Source organism: Narcine bancroftii, chromosome 7 (assembly GCF_036971445.1).
Source record: "Narcine bancroftii isolate sNarBan1 chromosome 7, sNarBan1.hap1, whole genome shotgun sequence".
Taxonomy (NCBI): domain Eukaryota; kingdom Metazoa; phylum Chordata; class Chondrichthyes; order Torpediniformes; family Narcinidae; genus Narcine; species Narcine bancroftii.
Genome location: NC_091475.1, coordinates 141,141,627 through 141,146,097, shown reverse-complemented (window position 1 = coordinate 141,146,097; position 4,471 = coordinate 141,141,627). Strand labels below are relative to the sequence as shown.

General features: G+C 38.0%; 1 non-coding gene across 1 annotated transcript; it reads right to left on the bottom strand.

Moving 5' to 3' along the window:
• Window positions 1–2,822: 2,822 nt before the first annotated feature.
• LOC138740190 (small nucleolar RNA U3) lies at window positions 2,823–3,042 on the bottom strand. The gene has a single exon (XR_011342730.1). It is a non-coding gene; the product is annotated as a small nucleolar RNA U3 (small nucleolar RNA).
• Between the last annotated feature and the right edge of the window lie 1,429 nt (window positions 3,043–4,471).

The following is a 4,471-nucleotide window of genomic DNA, read 5'->3' as shown; positions in this document are numbered from 1 at the left end:
CCATAACAACTTTCAATCTCTTAAAAAATGCTCAATGATTATAAGCGGTAAAACACAAAAGTCTGTAGATGATGTGGTTGAAGTAAACACATAACCCTGGAGAAACCTAGCTGGTTAAACAATATATTTTATAGAGGAAGAATAAAGATACATAACCAACATGTTGGGCTTGAGCCCTTCATCAACGTCAAAAAATCTGTAGGCAGGCACCTGGGAGATCCCTACCACTGATGTGACAAATCAAAGACATTAACAAATTCTCCTGTTTCTGCCTACCTACTCTTCATTCTCCTTCCTTTCCCTTTTGATTCCTTTTTTCCTCCAGCTCTCCACTCACTTCCCTCACCATTCACAGACCCATCTCTCCTCCCCCTGCTTGCCCTCCCTCCCTAATCTACCTATTACCTCCTACCTTTGGAACCATGCTTCTCCCTCTGTTCCTCCCTCCCACAGACATTTTGTTCAGGTGCCTGCCTACATTTTGTTCATACCTTGATGAAGGGCTCAAGCCTGAAACGTTGGTTATGTATCTTAATCTTTGCTATATAAAGTACACTTTTTGACCTGCTGAGTTTCTCCAGCATTGTGTTTTGACCGTAATTATAATATATACCATTTACAAAGTTCTTTGAGTCAACTCAGTGAAGTTTTGCATAAGACCCTTGAGATCCTCTCACCTGGAAGGACCGCAGCAGTTCGTGAATGAAACAACACCCCAGCTTCTCCCTGAACTTTACAAGTTACCCCAATGGAAAAATATTGCTGTTCCCTTTTGGGTTGCTGGATCAGAATTCTGTAACTCCTTCCTTATATCATTTTGGAAGTATCATCGACATGTAGTTCCCGAAGGCATCTCACCAAGGATAATTTGGAATGGACAAAAATCAATGGCTCTCCGGCTGAAATCCATTTCATGATGAAATAGAAGAATAAAATGAAATCCAGAATACAAGTTCAATCACTGTCACATTTCTGTCTGGAAACAGATTTTTGCCGGATTTGTAGATTTGATGAAATAACTGCCAAACTGGCTTATTTTACTCATTTCTGTCTTGGGTTTGCCATTTGGTTCACATTTAAGTATCCTGTCTTACTGTGGGAAGATTGGATTTAAAGTTGTAAGCTGAAAGGGTGATTTGGTAAACCAATGTCCACAGTCAGCAGCTGAGCATACATCGCACTGCCTGAGAGACTATCATTATTAATGTTGCCATCCACCATACACTTTCGGTGAGAGTGGCTCCAGCTGCGAATGCTGCGTTGTGGAATTAGTATGAAAGTCATGATTCAAGTGATGATCAGGTGCCAGCATCAGCACCAAGAAAACCCCACCGCATAACTAATCGAGCTGACAAGCAATTACTTTGGATATACTTCCGTTTGTTTTTATTTTAATTGAAATGAATCCTCCACTGAGTTTATGCAACTCAACAGGGCAGTCAGCATCTGTGGAGGCAAAGAGATGATCAACCATTCAGGTTGGGTCATCTCTAATGCCTGTTTACTATACTCATAGCATTTGTATAACTACTGCCTGTACTCATTTATCAGGATTCAACAATTTATCACAAGCTGGTCAAAGTGTTCTTGTAAAATGTGCAAAAAAAAAATCAGGTAAATGTCTCAGCAAGTACCCAATTCATTAAACTGAAGGTATCACAACTCTTGGTTTAACTTATAGGTATGTGCAAAGCTTTTAAAGCTTGCCCTTTTGACCTGTGATGCCAGGGCACAGAGTACCAGCTGAATGGAGAGTGAGACAAGAGAGATTGCACACCGATAACTGTTCCTCAAAGGCTTTCCCATTGAAGTACAGCCACAGAAATAAATGTAAGTAGGTTCAGTTACTGGCAAGCATTTCATCGTCCCTAAGTTTTCTCCCAATATTCTACACTGAAAATGATGTGTTATCAGTTGGACAAAGAACCATGGAGCACCATTTATTTCTATAAATAAAGAGTAAATTTCACAGGAAATTAAGGCATTCCATAATGAATATCTGTTATAGTGATTTGACATTGGACAAGGCATTGGTGAGGCCAAATTTGGAGTACTGCATACAGTTTTGGTCACCAAATTATAGGAAAGATATAAACAAAATAGAGAGAGTACAGAGAAGTTTCACAAGAATTTTGACAGGATTTCAAGGTTTGAGTTACAGGGAAAGGTTGTGCAGACTAGGGCTTTTTTCTCTGGAGCATAGAAGATTGAGGGGGGGATTTGATAGAGGTGTTTAAGATTTTAAAAGGGACAGACAGAGTAAATGTGGATAGGCTTTTTCAATTAAGAGTGGGGGAGATTCAAACTAAAGGGCATGGTTTAAGATTGAAGGGGGAAAATTATAAGGGGAACATGAGGGGAAATTTCTTTACGCAAAGGGTGGTAGGTATGTGGAATGAGCTTCCAGCAGACGTAGTTGAGGTGGGATCATTGGTTACATTTAAGGAAAGACTGGATAGTTACATGGAGAGGAGAGGACTGGACCAGTGCTGGTCAGTGAGACTAGGAGGGTGGGAATTTGTTATGGCATGGACTAGTAGGGCCGAACTGGCCTGTTCTGTGCTTAAGTGGTTATATGGTTATATGGTTATATGGTTATATGAATGTGAGTGCAAGAATTATCAGCAGAACAGCTAATATTGTTCCCATATTGAAGAAGCGTGGAGGAGCAGTAGCAGGGAAACTCCAGAAAAACATTCTTCAGTAGGATTTATGATCAGGAAGGCAGGGGGAATCAGCAGGTTCCAGATTTGCTGATGCTGGGGTTGAGTGCAATACACAAATGTACTGGAGGAACTCAGCAGATTTTATCATTGAATTCAACCACTCTGACTATGTTTCCTCCACTCTCAACTCTTGCAGTAGGAGAAGGTAAGTCATCAATGCCTGTAAGCCATTGAATAAAACAAATCTTACAGACCTCTTGGTGCTCAGAAAGAAAAGCTGTAGCTCTTCCTCATGGCTTGGGAAGCTGTACTGTAATGTTTTAGAAAGAATTTCTCAAGTCATTGACTAAAGAAATTATCCTTAAAGTATGACCTCAGGGAATTTAAGAAGCTCTTAATCTGTAAATAGTAAAAAAAAATGACGATTAGTTAATTTTAAATGGCAGATAATTGCTCAAAAGAGGCAAAGTATTGGTCTATATATGTCCAGGAAAGATTGAATATCCAGCCTTGACCATTGAGAATATCCAATGTCTTGGACTGAAAGTTAAAAAAAAATTGCTTAAAATTGGACTAGTTTATAAAAATCTGCGATAACCAAAGTGCTTTCTAAATTGGAAACAAATACACAAATTATGTCTAACTACCAAGTTATCAGTTAATTTGGAGAACAAAAATGTCAGAGATGCTCCAAGAATTGAAATAAGAGAATGCATTTTAATGGATTTAATCTCTAAATCAATCCAACCTGAGGCACCTGATATTCATTATGATGTATCCAAATAATGATATATCTAATTAATGTTTGCTGCCCAGTAATAAAGTCTCAGATTAGTTAATGTGAAGTCCCTATTATTTCCAGTATTTTGAAGGAAAATTCTTTTCAAATGAGGATGCTTATATTTCCATATAAAAGAGAAAATAAGTGAACCTAATGAATCAAAAAGGGATTTAGGAGAAAATACTGGGACAGCTTGAAAAACATACAAGAACTTAGGCAGAATATTCATTTTGTATTAATCCGCCCTTAACATGATTCAGTAAAATAAGAACATTTTCCTTAAACAAGTTAGTAATGTTTCTAGTGATAGTAATACCTAGATAGTTAAATTGATTTTTAACAATTTTGAAAGGAATAAAGGAGTCTAAAGAGTAGGAAGAATCCAAAGAGAATATTTTACTCTTCTGCAAATTCAATTTGTAGTCTGAGATTTGACCAAATTGATTAAAAGGTGATAAGATCTGTGGAATTAAATTAGACTTAAATTTTAATCTTATCTGGGAAATACATAATTTCAAACCTAATCAGAATGAACTGCTTTCAGCCCTTTATGAACTTCTATTAAGATCTAATGATAGTTCCTTATCTAATATTAAGAAAGTTTGGCAACATGACTTTCAACAACTGTTTGCTGAAGTTACATGGGAGTCTATTTTGAAAAATGTACATTCATCTTCTCTCTGTACAAGACATTCCTTACTACAATTTAAAGTAGTTCATAGGACCCACTACTCCAAAGTTCAATTAGTTATATTTTACTCCAATATTTCATCAGATGCAAGGATCGACAACGAGATAGACAACAGACTCGCCAAGGCAAATAGCGCCTTTGGAAGACTACACAAAAGAGTCTGGAAAAACAACCAACTGAAAAACCTCACAAAGATAACCCACACTCCTGTTCGGCTCCGAATCATGGGTCCTCTACCGGCATCACCTACGGCTCCTAGAACGGTTCCACCAGCGTTGTCTCCGCTCCATCCTCAACATTCATTGGAGCGCTTTCATCCCTAACGTCGAAGTA